This window comes from Ranitomeya imitator, chromosome 1 (assembly GCF_032444005.1).
Source record: "Ranitomeya imitator isolate aRanImi1 chromosome 1, aRanImi1.pri, whole genome shotgun sequence".
Lineage (NCBI taxonomy): Eukaryota > Metazoa > Chordata > Amphibia > Anura > Dendrobatidae > Ranitomeya > Ranitomeya imitator.
In genome coordinates this window covers 728382880-728404172 of record NC_091282.1, presented here as the reverse complement: position 1 = coordinate 728404172, position 21293 = coordinate 728382880, and the positions used below count along the sequence as shown (strand labels likewise).

General features: G+C 42.4%; 1 long non-coding RNA gene across 1 annotated transcript in view; it reads right to left on the bottom strand.

The window, feature by feature from the left end:
- Positions 1 to 15355: 15355 nt before the first annotated feature.
- LOC138644514 (uncharacterized) overlaps positions 15356 to 21293 on the bottom strand; it is a 50986-nt gene continuing 45048 nt past the window's right edge. The window contains exon 2 of the long non-coding RNA XR_011314621.1: positions 15356 to 16721. This is a non-coding gene — a long non-coding RNA (uncharacterized lncRNA). The remainder of the gene's footprint in view (positions 16722 to 21293) is intronic.

Below are 21293 nucleotides of genomic sequence, written 5' to 3'. Positions count from 1 at the left end.
TTTAGACAATTATATATAGAGATATTACAAAAAATAAATCAACTAATGTAAATGTTGCAAGATGGCTTATTTGATAAAAAAAAATTGTCACTGAGTTTTTTCTTCCCCATCTGACAACAGCATGATGTAGGGGCAGAGACCCTGATTCCAGTGGTGTGTAACTTACTTGGCTGCTTGCTGCGGTTTTGATAAAATCACAGTTTTATCTGCTGTCCATTATTTACCAATTTTCTGAATGTTAAGCTGTGTATAACCCCACCCACTCCACTGATTGACAGCTTCATGTGTACACTGTGCATAGGTGGAAAGCTGCCAACCAGCCGTGGGGACGTGGTTATAGTGAGCGCAGAAATGTGTTGGACTACATGGTAGTAGGTTTACTAGTCTACAGAAAGCAGCCCAATAAGTGACACATCACTGAAATCAGGGTCTATGTCTCTACATTATGCTGCTGTTAGATTAGGTGGCAAAAAAACACTATTGCTTTGCAGCCCTGAGCACATTGGATCTACTTCAACCAAATGCAACATCTACGTGAACTTTGAACACCCTCCATAGTTTGCTATTGGTACTCCTTTGGTCACCCAAACTTTAAAAAAAATACTGTAATAGATATAACAGGTTAATAGGCTGCCTATATGTCTTACCTGAGATAATAAGTCTTGAAGCAGAGAACGGGGATAAATGTGAACGCAGGCCATCTTAATAGAGCGCTCTTGAATATGTAGCCCTAATAAACTAAGAATAAAATATTTACTTTTTGAGAAATGGATGATGTAACATGTGAATGGTTGACAACTGCCTGCATCATTCTCCACTAGTGAGTATATAAGCCACATGTTACACAATACACCTTCTATACAGTATTTCATGCAGTGTTTACCGGAGCTGTAGTCACTTACCTTTGAGGTTTATGTTTCCTTTGTAGGATTTAATTGAGTGTCAGACTGGTCAATAAACACATTTGTGATTCACCTGATTTCCCGAGAGGTAATATCCTTTGTGTAAATTCCACAAATCCATTTTAATGATTTGCTCTAGTACCTGTGTCCTTTTAGAAAGTAATTTGCTACATTTTCTGTTGTTTGGAAATGCACCTAGGTGATTATCACATGTAGATTTATATATGATTACCACAAGAAAAATTAAACAAAAACATTTTTTGGTTTTTATAAACTTTATTACAAAACCTTAGTGTGACGAATGGTAAAAGCAAAACGCTAGAAGCTCTATATCAGGAGAGTCAACACATCCTCTGTATCTTTAATTATAACTGTTACTTAATAAAGCCAAAAATTCTGTAGTTCCATTATACTTTTACTCTTTGCCAGCCAATATCTGGTTTCTTATTTGCTTCCATGTGCTTGAAGGAAGGGGGAACCAGGGCGGTAGCCATGGCCGATAGTAGTCCTTGGATCACTCCTTGGTCTTTTCCCAGTAAAAGTTCACATTTCTCTGCTGCGTTACCTCTGTGCTGACTCTCTGCGCCATCTGGACTTGCCCAGTACGGGGATGTATTCCTCACAGACGGATCCACAATAAAGGAGGCACACTCCGGCTTAACTTCAATAACAGCTTGGTTACTCAGCACAGTCCATTAAAAACAGGCACTTTGGGTATCGCATTCAGTACCTTTTCATCTGTCCCTGTTCTGTCGTTTCCTTCTCTATGCTCAGCCCCAGGTCGGACCAAATCTTCCAGTCCCGCAGAATCTATTCCATCCGGAATTCTTGCCTCACATGGGGGAGTCCTACACCGCTTCGCCCCGGTTCTAAGAACTGCTGCCCAGGCAAAGATCTGCCACATCTTGCTTAAGTAGCCCGGCTGAACAATCTCCTCTCTCTCTGGGGACAGACTCCTTTAGCTGCAACTGCAGCTCTTCCGTGCATCTTTCCTCTTAAAGGAATTCTTTAGATAGCTGTACTGTGCTGGGCCCCTTTTCTTATATCATTATGGGGCACAGCGACTCCTGGCCTGGCAGCCCTTTGAGCTGTATGGGCTTCCAGGCCCTGACTAACTAAAACAGGAAGCTCTAACTATACTTACCCCACTATACCCCTCCTATTCTGCTTATATACTATAGTGTCCCCCTCTAGAGGCCAACTATGGACACTACGCCCCTAACACTATACTGGGCCTGGGGACAAACTTTCCCTACCAACTATATGTGTGCAAAACATGTAAACATATATATATACAGTGGGGCAAAAAAGTATTTAGTCAGTCAGCAATAGTGCAAGTTCCACCACTTAAAAAGATGAGAGGCGTCTGTAATTTACATCATAGGTAGACCTCAACTATGGGAGACAAGCTGAGAAAAAAAATCCAGAAAATCACATTGTCTGTTTTTTTAACATTTTATTTGCATATTATGGTGGAAAATAAGTATTTGGTCAGAAAAAAAATTTCATCTCAATACTTTGTAATATATCCTTTGTTGGCAATGACAGAGGTCAAACGTTTTCTGTAAGTCTTCACAAGGTTGCCACACACTGTTGTTGGTATGTTGGCCCATTCCTCCATGCAGATCTCCTCTAGAGCAGTGATGTTTTTGGCTTTTCGCTTGGCAACGCGGACTTTCAACTCCCTCCAAAGGTTTTCTATAGGGTTGAGATCTGGAGACTGGCTAGGCCACTCCAGGACCTTGAAATGCTTCTTACGAAGCCACTCCTTCGTTGCCCTGGCGGTGTGCTTTGGATCATTATCATGTTGAAAGACCCAGCCACGTTTCATCTTCAATGCCCTTGCTGATGGAAGGAGGTTTGCACTCAAAATCTCACGATACATGGCCCCATTCATTCTTTCATGTACCCGGATCAGTCGTCCTGGCCCCTTTGCAGAGAAACAGCCCCAAAGCATGATGTTTCCACCACCATGCTTTACAGTAGGTATGGTGTTTGATGGATGCAACTCAGTATTCTTTTTCCTCCAAACACGACAAGTTGTGTTTCTACCAAACAGTTCCAGTTTGGTTTCATCAGACCATAGGACATTCTCCCAAAACTCCTCTGGATCATCCAAATGCTCTCTAGCAAACTTCAGACGGGCCCGGACATGTACTGGCTTAAGCAGTGGGACACGTCTGGCACTGCAGGATCTGAGTCCATGGTGGCGTAGTGTGTTACTTATGGTAGGCCTTGTTACATTGCTCCCAGCTCTCTGCAGTTCATTCACTAGGTCCCCCCGCGTGGTTCTGGGATTTTTGCTCACCGTTCTTGTGATCATTCTGACCCCACGGTGTGGGATTTTGCGTGGAGCCCCAGATCGAGGGAGATTATCAGTGGTCTTCTATGTCTTCCATTTTCTAATTATTGCTCCCACTGTTGATTTCTTCACTCCAAGCTGGTTGGCTATTGCAGATTCAGTCTTCCCAGCCTGGTGCAGGGCTACAATTTTGTTTCTGGTGTCCTTTGACAGCTCTTTGGTCTTCACCATAGTGGAGTTTGGAGTCAGACTGTTTGAGGGTGTGCACAGGTGTCTTTTTATACTGATAACAAGTTTAAACAAGTGCCATTACTACAGGTAATGAGTGGAGGAAAGAGGAGACTCTTAAAGAAGAAGTTACAGGTCTGTGAGAGCCAGAAATCTTGATTGTTTGTTTCTGACCAAATACTTATTTTCCACCATAATATGCAAATAAAATGTTAAAAAAACAGACAATGTGATTTTTCTGGATTTTTTTTTCTCAGTTTGTCTCCCATAGTTGAGGTCTACCTATGATGTAAATTACAGACGCCTCTCATCTTTTTAAGTGGTGGAACTTGCACTATTGCTGACTGACTAAATACTTTTTTGCCCCACTGTATATGTATGTAGAGCAATATACATGAGTTATAGCAATGCTCTTGTACACGGTGGTAATACACTTTATTTGTAGCAGTACCACTGGGTACAAACACATTAATAACATACATTTGCATTCTTAAAGGGGTTGGGGAGAAAAGGGAACATCATGCATTTCACATCCCCTACATGATATTCATCACTTTTCAGCTACACTTGCTACCGTGCCTGACAAACACAACTCTCTTCAGTCTTCTCCAACATGTACGGTATATATCATACTGGTAAGCTCTACAACTGCTATGGGGATCCTATAAAAAGGGTACACAACCTAGATTAGCTGCATACTGATTTTGATGAGAGGGGAGAACTAGAGATGAGCAAATTGATTAAATACTAAACACATTTTTGTCAATTTTTAGGAATTCGTTGAACCCAACAAATTTGAAGTTTGTAATTCAATTGGTGCAAGTCAACTAAAATTGACACTGCAATAAGAAAGATTGTATCAACCAGAGAAGGGTCACATTACCTCAGTCAGGCTTCCAGAGGTATCATATCACATGGTGTAGAACAGGCAATCAAGAAGAAGTTGAGGCAGGAAATGCAGTAGCTATTTTATGGTGAATCAGAATGGTGATAGGATGTTATAGCTCACATCTTAGCCATTGAAAAAGGGAGAGAAAGCCATAAGAGCCTAAAAAAACTGTACATAGTGTGACAGCATTGCACTGAATTACATTAGTATGTGAGGAAAAAAGAATAATGTCATATACTGTATGTTACTCAATCAAATTTTCTAGGAATATTGGCAAAGCTAGTGAATTGGAATTACAAAAAAGTTGTTGATCTCTTATGAGAACATTTACAGGGATCTTATTGTGGTCTTCTGTCATAGAATTGTTTAAAAATACATACAGACATCTCCAGAAAAAGGAGGAAGAGTTTGCCATCTAGCTAGCTACCTTCACCTGACCCTTTTTAGTAGCAGACCCCCTAATTTGGAAACATGTAAATAAGGAAAATCCTAATGGCTAGCAGATGTGAGGACAGTTGTAACGCTGGCATATCTGCATGCTGACCCTTTTCCAAGAAGAGATGCTGGTGTACTAACCACAGTGTCCCTTGTCCGGAACTTCCTCCGTGTCTGCTGATGACTGGAGCACTGTGCTTAGGGCGCGCACGCGCAATCTTTCTTTCTTAAAGAGGCTCTGCCTGCCGTCCTAAAATGAATCTCGGAATTTTTTAAGACTAAGACACATCCTACGGTTCTCTGAAATCCAGCCCTTTTATGAGTCACCAGAATGGAAGTGTATGGGTGTAACTTGTGCTAATAAGTCGGTGCCAATTATAATTTTTCAATGCCAGGATGATACATTGCTGTGTAGGATTGATCCAGGTTTTCACCCAAGTTCTTCCCTCCATAAATCTAAGCCATTTCTGTGACCTGGTTTAGTAACTTTTTTTTTTAATTCTTTTTTTATGCCATTTTGTATGCTGTGTTGTTTTGTCCCCTTTGTAAAATCTTTTGTATATTTTTATAAACACTGCCTATCTTTCTGGATTAAACATAAAATGCCATACGCTACTTATAATGGTCATCTAATCGGCCTGTAAAAACGATTTTTTGCGGCAGATAGTTGTTCTTTTTTTTATTGCGGAGCTAACAGTGACCATATAGTGGGTATATACATATATTCCATGCGTTGGAATCGGAGGTGCGTATACCATACGCTCACTGTTAGTTCTCCAATAACCAACCTAGTAGTGAAACCATCTGTTGCTTTGTCCAGCAATCATTGGTTACTTATGTGTTGTACTGATGATTAGAAGCAGGGGAGTTGTGTTCCCGTGACAAAAGGTAACAGTGTGTGGGATTTGCAAGACTCCCCATGGATATGTATCCTTGACAATTTCTCATGCTGCACCTATACACTGGAATGCTCTCTCTTTAACACTGATCCGAAAAATGCATCATTTGGGCATAGATATTGAATTTTCCAATGTGCTTTAAACCATCTTTTTCACTTAGAATATGGAAAATAATGAAAAAATATAAATCTATGAAAACATTATTACCTATAACTCATTTATATCAAGTATATACTACACTATACTTAAGGTATATATTTAAGGACTCTTCTTTCCAAATTTATGACTGAAGAATCAAAGTATTATTTCTAAAAAAAAAAGAGAAATAATAGATTTTGGTTGCGGATCTCAGCTCTACTATCTTCTGAACATCTTCCCATCTTTGGCCAGAAATCACAGTACTGAGACTTCAAGCTGAGGAAGGGACATTTTTCCCATAAAATAGCATCTGGCTACTTGGCAAATTGAACAAGCAGTTGTACTGGTGACGTTTGTAGTTGCCTCTAGGTTCCTTGCATGGCTGTGCTGAACACAGGCATCCGATGTCTGACATATGTACAGCTGGTCCCCTTTCAATTTTTTTTTTCATGAGTGCAAACCCAAACCAGAAGGAGCAACAAATATAACAAAACAATTGGATGGAGATATTGGCTACAAAAAGACTTAGATGTTTTGTGTTTGTTCCATTTCTTCTGAGTCTTTTGTCTCGGAGATTAGGAAAACCATTAAAGAAATGTGGAAAATACTGAAAAAGTCTCACATTGTGACACAATTAAGGAATTAGAGTTTATTTTAAACAATAAAGCTATTGGTTGCTGTCAAAAGACAAATGGATGAGAAGATTTTGGATAGAATAGAGCATGTGATCCTGGAAACATTGAATTATTTGTGTTGTACTGACCCTAAAAAAATTATAATCAGCAGGGACAGTATTAAAGGAATAAAGGAAGGCATAGTCCTCAGCTCTTACCCCTATGGATCCAACGACAGAAAAAGCAGCAACATCCAATTCTTTGGTCACCTAACTGCTTTGACCTGTGATGGTCTGCAACAGGCAAATGACTGGAATAGAACATAAGGTGTGCCTTGGATGATGTATAGCTCTGTGACTTGGAAGACATTACATGACCCTGTAGCAAATCATAGGCCTCATTTGTCAAGTAAATGAATGACAGGACATCATCGCTTCTCATCCCTGTAAGGAGATAGACAAGTGAGAAGACGCACATAGTTAATGCTTAGCAGAGTAGTTGCAAGGGAATGTCGCCACCTACTTGTAAAGACAATAGAGGCAGGGAAAGCAGAGGAACTGAAGAGTGAAGTGCGTGCTCCCTGGAGGAAGAGATTGAGAAGAGGCACCAGGTCAGGTGATAGCTGTGGCACAGTTTGTAATTCTAAAAGGCCCAAGAGGGCAGTGAAGGGGAGGAGTTGGTGCCCGAACCTGTAGCAGGATGGATGTGTGGTACAGCAAGCTGGCTTGTAGCCTCTGTGGAGACACGAGAGTCAGTGGGTGCTCTCGTCTTCTGTCCTGGCTTTAGAAAGACTGTAGGGCTCATCCCACTGAACACCCATTGTCCTTCCCCATGGACATATTACTACTCAGACAACACGGGATGGGGGTAACACAGTGTGGCAATACTTTTTTGAACCACCAATAGACAATAACATATAATACAGTCCCATCAAGTACATAAGATGGTGAAAATAACAGAGTCTGACCCTTTCATTGGCTAGCTGGAAATTAGAATATGTGCAACTTCAGGGCTTCCAGGGCCAAGTACCCCAACAGAGCATGCACAGAAAGGGGGTAGCGGCAAGCTTAGGAAGCTGACAGAGTACATTGAGGTATGTGGCCAGGTGACCTGATTGTCCCAACCTGGATTCTCCAAACGTCTCCCTGGGTTCAGTGAAGGGCAGTGGATAAAATCTGTATTCCTCCAGTTGAAGCCATGATGCCTTAGCTGCTGTCCTTTAGAATCTCTCTGTAGAAGGAGAGAGATCCTTTTTATAGTCACAGCTGTCGTTCAGGGAAGTATCCACAGCTTTGTGGGAAGGTGGGAGGAGGTCATCTCTCATTATTCAAGTGTTCAATTAACCTGTATATTTTGTCCTTCAATGTTTGCAGAACAGCAAACTGCATGGACTAATAAAATAGGTAGTCAGCAGACATTCACCAAATTAATAAACATCTCTTGTTCAATTAATCTGCACCTTTGTCCCTCAATAAGCTGTAGGGGTTGATACAATAGGTATTCAGCAGCATTCAACAAAGCAACAAACTTCAATTCTATCAATTCAATACTAGTACTGCTCTGCGGGAGGTGCATTTGTGCCCAGAGCAGTACTATTATGGCGGCCACTATTTCTGGTCACCTGCATTGCGCAGTGACCAGGCTACGATGGCTGCTGTACCTGACAGCAGACCATCCTTGCATGTTGCCCCAGGTGGCTGTATCGCACCCCCCTCCGCATCAGCAATCGCTGTGATTGGCTGGTCAATTCTGACCAGCCAATCACGGCAATATGTCAATAAAGTTAATAAAAAAAACATGTGACATGCTATCATTGGGGCTGTGTGACACAGCACTAATCAAAGCCGTCACAATGGGCGGGATGAGCGCAAAGTCACCGCACCTGATTAACCCCTTTGGCGCTGATTGGCTGAACAATAGTTTCTGGCCAATCAGAACCAAAGGGGTTAATCTAAAATAGTGATCACGGCCCTGCACGCCATCTTTATATCAGATTTGTTATGTAGAGCGGTTCTCTAGCCCCTCTGTGTTACCTGAGAGAGAGTTTCATTGGTGGCCCGTGTGATCTCCCCTGCGATCTCCTAAAGGTACCGTCACACTAAGCGACGCTGCAGCGATACCGACAACGATCCGGATCGCTGCAGCGTCGCTGTTTGGTCGCTGGAGAGCTGTCACACAGACAGCTCTCCAGCGACCAACGATCCCGAGGTCCCCGGTAACCAGGGTAAACATCGGGTTACTAAGCGCAGGGCCGCGCTTAGTAACCCGATGTTTACCCTGGTTACCATCCTAAAAGTAAAAAAAACAACCGCTACATACTTACCTACCGCTGTCTGTCCTCGGCGCTCTGCTTCTCTGTACTGGCTGTGAGCGCCGGGCAGCCGGAAAGCAGAGCGGTGACGTCACCGCTCTGCTTTCCGGCCGCTGTGCTCACAGCCAGAGCAGAGAAGCAGAGCGCCGAGGACAGACAGCGGTAGGTAAGTATGTAGCGGTTGTTTTTTTTACTTTTAGGATGGTAACCAGGGTAAACATCGGGTTACTAAGCGCGGCCCTGCACTTAGTAACCCGATGTTTACCCTGGTTACCAGTGAAGACATCGCTGAATCGGTGTCACACACGCCGATTCAGCGATGTCTGCGGGGAGTCCAGCGATGAAACAAAGTTCTGGACTTTCTTCCCCGACCAGCGACAGCACAGCAGGGGCCTGATCGCTGCTGCCTGTCACACTGGACGATATCGCTAGCGAGGACGCTGCAACGTCACAGATCGCTAGTGATATCGTCTAGTGTGACGGTACCTTAACTCCTACTCGAGCGTCCTGCTGTGTTATGTGCTGCTATCTGCCTCCTGTGCTGTGTGCTGTCTGCTGTGTGACTCATCTGTAATCACAGCAGCAGCACCTCCCCCATCCCTGTCTCTGTCCCCCCAATCCCTGTTCCAGTACCCCCTCTCCTCTCCCCTTCCAATTGAATTTTTAGTGCACTTTTTTGCTCTTTTTTTTGTGTGTGCGGCATCCTGCACAGAGCATTCATGATCTTTCTGTGTCTGAGAAGCTCTGATCAGTATCACTGCTGATCAGAGACTGTGCCACTTTTTATTTTTTCAGCTAGTTAGCGTAGCGGACGTCGCAGTGTAAGCAATGTCTTATTTTTTTTTAGAAAAAAATAATAATAGTAGTTAGTACAGTGTAGTTGTTGTAGTTTTAGAGGTAGCAAGGTAACGTAGTCGGCGTCAGAGTGTTAGTAACAACCGATGTTCTTTTAGAGAAAAAAAATGGTACAGAGTAGTTTTACAGGTAGCGTGTTAGTATAGCCGGCGCCAGTATTTGGTGACGTCCAATCTTGTTTTAGATAAAAAAAACGTATAGAGTAGTTTTATAGGTTGGGAGGTAGTGTCTATTTTTCTTTTGCATTAAAAAAACTGCTATTGCCAGGTAATTTATAGTGCATTAGGAGAGAGTGTGTCACATTGTTGGTGACGTTCGTTTTTCTTTTGTAAAAAAAATTATTAGTTGCATCGAGTACATTTTTAGCGAGTGCATTATGGGAGTGTAGGTCATATTCTTGGTGACGTTCGCTTTTCTTTTGTAAAAAAAATAATTAGTTACGTCAAGTAAATTTTTAGCGAGTGCATTAGGGGAGCATACGTCACATTGTTGGTGACACCATTTTTCTTTTGTTAAAAATAATTATTTGCGTTGGGTAAATTTATAGGGAGGGCATTAGTGTAGCGAACGTCTAATTTTTTTTTACAAATTTTTTTTCATTACCTTTGATTTTCCTTTTCCTTTTTTTCTTTTCTACATTTTATCTCTCTTCTTTTTTTTTCTCTTTTTTTATAATAAATTGTACCCTATACACAAGCCCCACACATTACACATGTAAAAGCACCACTTAGACTAAGTTGACATTAGCATTCGGGGGCTTTGCGGAAGGCTGCGTACGTCATCCGTTAAGCCCCGCCTACTTCTGCATGCGTCCTGCATACCTATCTTTAACATTGGGTACACAGGACATGCAGATGTATGTGGGTGTATGCGGATGCATTGTTTTGACGTGCCCGTCGACCGCACGGAAATGCAACAAAAAAATTAAAATGGCCCATTCGTCAAGAAGACGCTATTCACTAGAGGATGCTTACGCCTTCCTTGCCTCTGACACAGACTCAGGCAGTGAGGAAGATCCCACATTCCTCTATTCCTCCTCCTCCTCATCTGATGAGGAAGGACCCCCAGCAAAATTATCAGCCCGTCATTTCGGATTTCATCGGCAACTCAGGAATCCAGTTTGACACCACTGGCCTCACTGAAATTGACTTCTTCAAATTCTTTTTCAGAGAGGAAATAATAAATCTTATGGCGGCCCAGACAAACCTATATGCCATCAATTTTTCACTCAAAATCCCACGTCATCATACGCCAGATGGACCCCCGTAAATGCAGCAGAGATTATGACATTTTGGGAAATTTTGCTGCATATGGGCATAATCCAAAAACCAGAGCTTCAGCAATACTGGAGTACTGGTATTCTCTACAGTACACCGGTATTCCGCATGGCCATGACAAGGACACGATTTGAAGTGATCCATACATTTTTGCATTTTAGTGATAATGCGCAGTGTCCTCCCCGAGACGATCCTAACTTTGATCGTCTATATAAAATTCGGCCAGTGGTTGAACACTTCAGCAGAAAATTTGCTCAGGCGTACACACCCATAGGGACATCGCTATTGATGAATCTCTGGTTCATTTCAAAGGGAGGCTAAAATTCCGACAATACCTGCCCAGTAAGAGGTCCAGGTATGGAATAAAGCTGTACAAACTGTGCAAGAGTACTTCAGGGTACACCCACAGATTTAGGGTCTACGAGGGGAAGGACACCCAGATTAATCCCTATGAATGCCCCCCGTCCTGGGGGTGAGTGGAAAAATTATGTGGGAATTGCTGCACCCACTGCTGGATAAGGGTTATCACCTCTACATTGATGACTTTTACACCAGCATCCCACTCTTCAAGACCCTCTCTGTCAGAGGTACAGTTGCATATGGCACTGTTTGAAAAAGTTAGCGAGACCTCCCTAAGCCGCTAATTGGGCAAACGCTGAGAAAAGGCGAAAGCAGAGCCCAATGCAGCAACAACATGCTGGTGGTCAAGTATAAGGACAAAAGGGATGTCCTTATCTTAACCACTATACATCGTGACAACAGTTCCCTTGACACTGTTCGTGGGACCACATCTCGTCCCAAAGCCAGATTGTGCTTTGGATTACAATCGGTACATGGGGGGTATAGATCTTTCAGATCAAGTCCTCAAACCTTACAATGCCATGCAAAAAGCCAAAGTATGGTACAAAAAATTACAGATGGCAATGTACAATGCTTTTGTGCTGTACCAATCTGCAGGCAATACGGGGACCTTCCTTCAATTTCAGGAGGTAGTCAACAAGACCCTAATGTTTGGCACTCAGGAAGGTGAGGGTCCCAGTACTTCTGAATCTGATAGTGCCCGTATTGTCCCAGGTCAACATGTCCCAGGACAGGTTCCCCAAACAGCGAGGACAGGACGATCCAAAACCAGTGCAGAATAAGCTCCAAGAGGGGAATCCGAAAGGACACAATTTACCATTGTGAAACCTGCCCTGAGAAACCTGGCCTTTGCATTAAGGATTGCTACAAAGTGTACCACACATCCAAAAATTAATACAATTAGTTTTTACCCTGTTGACACAACACACTTTTAGAATCTGATGTACCCTGCACATCTTGCACATAACACCACATTATAAATTCATACACCAGTAAAACCAAAAGCATTATAATCATTACTGTAAAACTGTGCCTCTAGATTAATTCCTTCATGGGGTGTAGTTTCCAAAATGGGGTCATTTGTGGGGAATTTCCATTGTTTAGGTACATCAGGGGCTCTGCAAACGCAACATGATGCCCGCAGACCATTCCATCAAAGTTTGCAATCCAAAACATCACTCCTTCCATTCCAAGCCCTTCCGTGCACCTTAACAGTTGTTTTCCTCCACATATGGGGTACCGGCGTACTCAGGAGAAATTAAACAACTTTTTCAGTCTATTTTCTCCTATAACCTTTGGGAAAATAAAAAAAAATCGGGGATAAAAGATATTTTTTGTGGAAAAAATGTGTGGGGGGGGGGTTTCACGACTCAATTTTATAATTTTCTATGAGGCACTTGGAGATTCATTGTGCTCACCACATATATAAATAAATTACTTGGGAGGTCTACTTTCCAAAATGGGGTCACTTGTGGGAGATTTCCTCTGTTTAGACACATTAGGGGCTCTGCAAATGTAACATGACGCCTGCAGACCTTACCATCAAAGTCTGCAATCCAAAATGTCACTCCTTCCATTCTGAGTCCTGCCGTGCACCCAAACAGTGATTTTCCCCCACATATGGGGTATCGGCGTACTCAGGAGAAATTGCACAACAACTATAGTGGTCCATTTTCACCTTTTACACTTGTAAAAATAAAAAAAATATTGCTGAAAGATCATTTTGGGGGGAATAATGTGATTTTTTTATTTTCACGGCTCTACGTTATAAATTTCTGTCAAGCACCTAGGGGTTCAAAATGTGCTCATCACACAGCTATTTAAGTTCTTTGATGGGTCTAGTTTCCAAAATGGGGTCACTTGTGGGGGTTTTCCATTGTATAAGCACATCAGGGGCTCTTCAATCACGACATGGCGTCCGCTCTCAATTTCAGCCAATTTTGCATTCAAAAAGTCAAATGCCGCTCCTTCCCTTCCGAGCCCTGCCATGTACCCAAGCAGTAGATCCCCCCCACATACGAGGTATCTGCATACTCAGGAGAAATTGCTCAACAACTCTAGTGGACCATTTTCTCCTTTTGCCCTTGTAAAAATAAAAAAATTGTTGCGAAAAGATCATTTTTGTGACTAAAAATTAAATGTTCATTTTTTTCCTTCCACTTTGCTTCAGCTCCTGTAAAGCACCTGAAGGGTTAATAAACTTCTTGAATGTGGTTTTGATTACCTTGAGGGGTGCAGTTTTTAGAATGGTGTCACTTTTCGGTATTTTCTTTCATATAGACCCCTCAAAGTCACTTCAAATGTGATATGATCCCTAAAAAAATGGTTTTGTAAAATTTGGTGAAAAAATAAAAAATCGCTGGTCAACTTTTAACCCTTATAACTTTCTAACAAAAATATTTTGGTTCCAAAATTGTGCTGATGTGAAATAGACATGTGGGAAATGTTATTTAATACTATTTTGTGCAATATGACTCTCTGATTTAAGGGCATAAAAATTAAAAGTTTGAAAATTGCGAAATTTTCTAAATTTTCACCAAATTTCCAATTTTTTCACAAATAAATTCAAGTCATATGGAAGAAATTTACCACTATCCTAAAGTACACTATGTCTCGAGAAAAAAATTCTCAGAATCACCGGGATCCGCTGAAGCTTTCCAGACTTATTACCTCATAAAGTGACAGTGGTCAGAATTGTAAAAATTGGCCTGGTCAGGAAGGCAAAAACAGACTTCGTCTCAAAGGGGTTAACATCTCGATGCAGACCATCAGAGCGGTCAGGCGCACCAAGCGCCTGTGCTTGGTTTTAACAGTCATTTTACAGACTTTATGCACCTGGTCATCTTACAGATCTCTATTACAAGGAACCTAAATTTGGCGGCTGTAACCTATATGCCCATAATGTAACTCGAAATGCCTTTCTCACGGATTCATTTTTTTTCTCACGGATTCATTTTTTCTCACGGATTCATATGTATTAGGGCTCATGCACGCGATTGATTATATCAGCCGAGTTCTATACATGGTTTTCATGGATTGCACTTGTACCCATAATATTCTATGGGGCTATGTACATTTCCAATTTTTTTTTCACAGATGTGTTCTATTTCTTTGCAATAAAAAGAATTCCATGTGTCATATATGGTCCCTGAACAGCTACCAGTTTACTGGACAACATTCGGTATGCTCTGATGGGATATTACAAATATTTGGCAAAGAGCATAAAATATGATCACATAAGCTGCAGCATTTCAGAGGAAAACCTAGTTTAATAACCACCAAGAATCGAGCCATGCTGAAGTTTACTCGGACAGGCGGCTCCCCGATGGCTTCTCCCCACCCACTGCCCTGGACTGACAGATCACTCCCTATACATGCATGCAGGGAGAAACCTGTCAGTCCCAGACAGTGGGAAGTGAGAGGCCGCCAGGGACTCACCAGTCTGACTCGTCTTCAACATGGCTCGGTCTCCGGTGGCTTATAGACCATGTTTTTCTCTAAAAGCCGCATCATTTCAGAGTTAAACATATATGGCTGGAATCGTGCCGCCACTGTCTGAAAAGAACTGCCGGTGGATCAGTTAGAGGTTCTCTTTAACAGGAGAAATTAGATCAGGGTTCCATTTGAGAGGTTCTTTCATATATTTTGGCAGGATCTAATCCATCTCACTTGCTGGAGTGTGAAATTAGGTTACTGCACCCGTAACATTTCTGCATCTTTAGAAAAAATAATAGAGAACATTGAAGATAGTGGTTAGAACCTCAATGGGTTTCCCTAACGAGAGTGGATTGTAATTAAATAGTTCGACCATACATAGTCCATAATGATGCATTCTCACAGCTCCATTTCACAGCGAGGGTGGAGATCTTTAATGTCCTATGAGGTGTTTACTCATTTTCTGAGACAATATTGGCACACGCATTATGTAGGACTTGGCAGTGAGACACTTATGTTATGTAACAGTCTCAGCGATAAACGTGTCCCTGTTGCATCTGCCAACATTTAGCAGCCATTTCATCTGGCACACAGTTAGGAGTCCATACATCAAAGGAGAGAGCCTTTTGTTTGTCTCTTGCCGCAGAATCATTTCATTATACACTCTGCACAAAACTCACACATTTCAGACAGGAAGAAATACAAAATCATAAGCACAATAGAATATTTTATTAATCTGTACAGGCGTCTCTTAGGAATCCATTACAAAGTAGGTTTTTCCATAGTGCACAGTTTACTGTAACAATGGACAAAACTATGAGAGTCTACAGTAAAGAAGATCAGTCGTACACTTTGGACATCCCCAAATGAGATGGTGATCACAGGAGTCCCTGCTGTTGGACCTCCAAATTGTGAGGAAACCTAAAAATATGCATTTAATTCACACACCAAAACAGGGTTTAAAACTTTAATATACCGTATATTTTTACAGTCTTCATTATAGCTATTCTTTATTGAAGCAATCTTATTTCTGTGACATTATGGGCTACATTGTTCTTTATATTCCGAAGTCTTCACTGATAGTTTCTAGCCATTTTCTTTGGTGGAAATATTACCAGTGACTATAGTTCAATATTTTAAATATAGGCAGGGGAAGTTGTAATTTCAAATCATATACTCTTTTTACGATGCGCAGCAATATCTATAGTTCTACTGTTTGAGTTTCATCTACTTAAGTAAAATGTGGACAGTCCCATTTTGAGGCTACTGCCTAACAAGGCTTGGTATGGAGAATGGTATATACTTTCAAGGTAAACTGTATTCTTTGTTAGTCGGGCAAATCATAGTCCTTCCTTCCAAATTGAAATTTTTGTTTCCATACCCATCCAAACGATAAGCATGTTCTGGATATCCTGATGGACATTTTCAAGACTGGATGTTTTCTTACCTAGTGGTGACTCCCAATGGACCACCTGTATGTTAGGCCACAAAGTCTTTAAAGTCATCTCATTGGCTTTTTTACATTAATGACATAAATGCAATTAATTTAATGACATAGCTTTGATAAACTGTGTCATGGTCAATCAGCCAGTGCCTTTTATGTCAATCGATACCACCAGGCACTGACTATCCAACCTAGAACTTGACTGGTTTACAAGCAATAGACATTTTGAGTAACATATTTTAGCTGTTTTTCCATTATGCAAGCATCCTGTGCATTTTGCCATCCCCTTTGCTCATCTAATGTCATACCTATGCTCGCTGGTTATGTAAAACTGAATGATAGCAGTACCATCAGATAATGGAGCTTCTACACATCACCAACATGACCGATCTGAAGACACTTTAAGGTAAGAAAGCGATGACTTTATCTTCTCAAGTTTGGCAATTTTCACCTGCTTGATTATTTCTTTGTACTTCTCTGTTATCAAACACATGTAATTTTCTTTTCTTTTTTCAGAAAGTGAAGTTGGAAAACAGTCATAGAAGAGCGGTTGATCCACAACTGACATTGTGGTGCCAACACACACGCACATGGGGATGGTGTGCTGAATCCGGGGGTTCTTAAAACTGTATCTGTAAAAAACAAGATCTAGTTTAACAAGTCATATGTTTACAAATTACAGGGTAATTACACATTTGTAGTAATGTAAAAAGTGCTATAGATTTGTTAAAAAGAGGCTTATAAAAATGGAAGATCTCTTGGGAAACATTGAAGTGCACTGGGCCTCTCTGACCTTTCCTGGAGCCTGCGCACTGCAGTACTTTGCTCTGCCCTCAACAGGGCAGATAATTACGCCTGCGCAGGAGCAGAATGCTGGGGAGGAGCAACAGGAGGGCGGCATCACAAGAAGATGGGAGGCGCCGGACCTGCAACACCCATTGGACCAGACCGCCCTGCAGGTGAGTACAATAAAACTTATTTTTATTCTCTTGCAGGTCAGATCGGGTGCTTATCTACAGTGTTATAGAATGCTGTAGATAAGCCCTGAAAGGTGGGGCCCGTAACTCGTGTCAGCCAAACCTGGTGACAGGTTCGCTTAATGCATTCTTTTTATTGCTGATTAGCCCCAGTTACAGTGGAAATCCAGGCTTCTGACTGCTTTGCAGAGCTGACTGAACCTCGTAGGATGAAAGCAGATCCTGCTTCCTCCTTGCACCCAGCAGTCACATGATTACTGGTTCCTGAGGAGGGAGCATCAACAGGGATTCCTAATCTGTATACACAAGTACTTGTTCACCGCTATGTATAGAGTGATCATGAAAGCAAAAAGAGTAATAAACTTTCTGTCATGACACAGCTGTCGAGTGACCTGGGGCATTGGGCTCCTTTCCTGGCCCTAATGCTCGGGGGCACCCTAGCTCGCCCTGTTTCCCAGAATACTTCAGATGGTGAAGATGCCGGGGCCTCCACCCTTGCCCTATCTCCTAAGTTATCCCTTCAACTGTCCCCTTCCCCCACCCAGGGAAGAGGAGGCACTACTGTGCACTGCAGTACACCAACCCAACAAACAGGACAACAAAAACAAGGGGAAACTGAAAACTCAACACACACAAAATATTCACTCACATATAACAGAGGAAGCCACCAGGGTGTGCAGGAAGTTGTAGAAAGCAAAACAAGGAAGGATAAGGGATTATCAAGTGTAGAAACCAAACAACAGTTGCTTATAACTCCTCCAGCACTCCTCGTACCAACTTCTCTCTCTCTCCTTTTGTCAGGCAGCAAGAGCTAACTCTGACAAGGACTTGGTAATAGAGTCCAGATTTTATAGGGAAAAGGAGTGGCTAGCCGAGCACAGCTGAACACAGGGATTTCCAACATGACCAATTAACCCCTGTTCTGATGGAAGAAATAAACACGTTTAATACACCGGAGAAGTGCTTCTTCTCAGCGGCGGAGTAGCCGCAACCAGACGCTGCGGTCTTCTGGCTCCACTCCATTGTGGTAACACTTTCTCTGCGTTTTCTGTGGGGATTCTGCCTGCATCTGACAGCTGGATTCCCAATCTACAGCTGCACAATCTCCTAAAAGCTGCTTATTCTGCATTGACATTTTAGAATGTCAGTGCAGAGGAAAGCGGGGACCTCCAGACATTTAAAGTCCAAAAATAGTTAAATAAATTAGTAATCTTGCACTTGACTCCTACTTTATGTCCTTTCAGGAAGAGTTTATAGCAGTTTCCTAATGATCAGAAGAAGGATTACAATGACAGGTAGCACCTCTGTGCACAGATGAAAACACAGGATCCACCAATCACAATAGGTGATGTACCGGATCCCCTTGCTCCTCCTCCCTGCATGATGACATTTGCACATGCTCATTGGATGCTTCAAAGCAAAAGCTAAGGTCCGAGTCACTCTATTGTACATACACATGTGGATTTCCTGAAACAACACTAAATTAGCATCTAGAATACCCCAAGGGCTTAGTATAAAAATTACAAGACTTCCCATTGATATTTTTAATACAGATTGTGACGGAAAAAAAACCTCCTTGCATTTACAAAACCAGGGATTCAAGCTTCAGGAGGCTAATTTGCATATTCCAGGTGCCTTCTGGGAGAAGCGAAGTCTCCCTAAGCTAGAAGATCGTTGGGTACAGCCGGGACCAGCTGCTTCGAAAGCATCACCAAACCAGGGATTCAAGCTTCAGGAGGCTAATTTGCATATTCCAGGTGCCTTCTGGGAGAAGCGAAGTCTCCCTAAGCTAGAAGATCGTTGGGTACAGCCGGGACCAGCTGCTTCGAAAGCATCACCAAACCAGGGATTCAAGCTTCAGGAGGCTAATTTGCATATTCCAGGTGCCTTCTGGGAGAAGCGAAGTCTCCCTAAGCTAGAAGATCGTTGGGTACAGCCGGGACCAGCTGCTTCGAAAGCATCACCAAACCAGGGATTCAAGCTTCAGGAGGCTAATTTGCATATTTCAGGTGCCTTCTGGGAGAAGCGAAGTCTCCCTAAGCTAGAAGATCGTTGGGTACAGCCGGGACCAGCTGCTTCGAAAGCATCACCAAACCAGGGATTCAAGCTTCAGGAGGCTAATTTGCATATTCCAGGTGCCTTCTGGGAGAAGCGAAGTCTCCCTAAGCTAGAAGATCGTTGGGTACAGCCGGGACCAGCTGCTTCGAAAGCATCACCAAACCGCGCGCCGTAATTTTGCCTGTAGGACATTATTGCAAGAGAGCTTGGCTGAGTAGATTACACAAGAAGGAAAACACACAGCAAGTCAGCAGGATCTAGGAGCAACATGGCAGATGTGACAACCTACATGGTGAGCTGCAGCATGTGCTACATGTTCACAGATCGACCAGAAGAAGAATCCAATTTCACCTGTCAGAAGTGTAGACTAGTGGCCCTTTTAGAAGAAAAGGTGCGGGGTCTGGAAGAAAGAATAGCAACTTTGAAACTCATCAAAGAGAATGAAGACTTTCTAGACAGAACAGAAGCATCTCTACTGGTCACAGAAGGTGCAAAAAGTGTCAGAGAACCTCCAAAAGCAGATGAGTGGAAGCATGTGACCAAAAGAAGCAAGAAGACCGTGGAGAAATCACCAACCACACAACTGAAGAACCGATATCAAATCTTTGTAGAGGATGAAGATGGCACACCTAAGAATGAAGCAATACCAGCAAGCAAAAAAGAAAAGGGCACACAGCAACAAGTGACAGCAAAAAGTACAGCCAAGAAGCAACGAAGAGTGGTGGTGGTGGGAGACTCACTACTGAGAGGCACAGAAGCAGCCATCTGCAGACCGGACATAACTGCAAGAGAAGTATGCTGCCTTCCAGGTGCGATGATCAAGGATGTGACCGATAGGATACCAAAGCTCTTCAGCTCCAAGGACGTCCACCCATTTCTTCTGATACATGTTGGCACCAATGACACGGCAAGGAAGGACCTACCGACAATCTACAAGGACTTTGAAGAGTTGGGGAAGAAAGTAAAGGAACTGGATGCACAGGTAGTTTTTTCTTCTATCCTTCCAGTAGATGGGCATGGCACCAGGAGATGGAACAGGATCCTTGATGCAAACAACTGGCTAAGACGATGGTGCAGACAACAAGGATTTGGATTCCTGGACCACGGTGTGAATTACTGGTATGATGGACTCCTCGCCAGAGACGGACTACACCTCAACAAACCTGGGAAACACACATTCGCCAGAAGACTCGCTACACTCATCAGGAGGGCGTTAAACTAGAAGAAGAGGGGACGGGAAGAAAAACATTAGACTCGAACAAAGACAACCCAGGAAAACATACTCAGAAGGGAGGTAAGAACATTTCTAAAACAATCCACAGTGAGGAGATTGGAACAAAAAAAAGTCCTCTAAACTGCATGCTCGCAAACGCCAGAAGCCTGACAAACAAGATGGAAGAACTAGAAGCAGAAATATCTACAGGTAACTTTGACATAGTGGGAATAACCGAGACATGGTTAGATGAAAGCTATGACTGGGCAGTTAACTTACAGAGTTACAGTCTGTTTAGAAAGGATCGTAAAAATCGGAGAGGAGGAGGGGTTTGTCTCTATGTAAAGTCTTGTCTAAAGTCCACTTTAAGGGAGGATATTAGCGAAGGGAATGAGGATGTCGAGTCCATATGGGTTGAAATTCATGGAGGGAAAAATGGTAACAAAATTCTCATTGGGGTCTGTTACAAACCCCCAAATATAACAGAAAGCATGGAAAGTCTACTTCTAAAGCAGATAGATGAAGCTGCAACCCATAATGAGGTCCTGGTTATGGGGGACTTTAACTACCCGGATATTAACTGGGAAACAGAAACCTGTGAAACCCATAAAGGCAACAGGTTTCTGCTAATAACCAAGAAAAATTATCTTTCACAATTGGTGCAGAATCCAACCAGAGGAGCAGCACTTTTAGACCTAATACTATCTAATAGACCTGACAGAATAACAAATCTGCAGGTGGTTGGGCATTTAGGAAATAGCGACCACAATATTGTGCAGTTTCACCTGTCTTTCACTAGGGGGACTTGTCAGGGAGTCACAAAAACATTGAACTTTAGGAAGGCAAAGTTTGAACAGCTTAGAGATGCCCTTAATCTGGTAGACTGGGACAATATCCTCAGAAATGAGAATACAGATAATAAATGGGAAATGTTTAAGAACATCCTAAATAGGCAG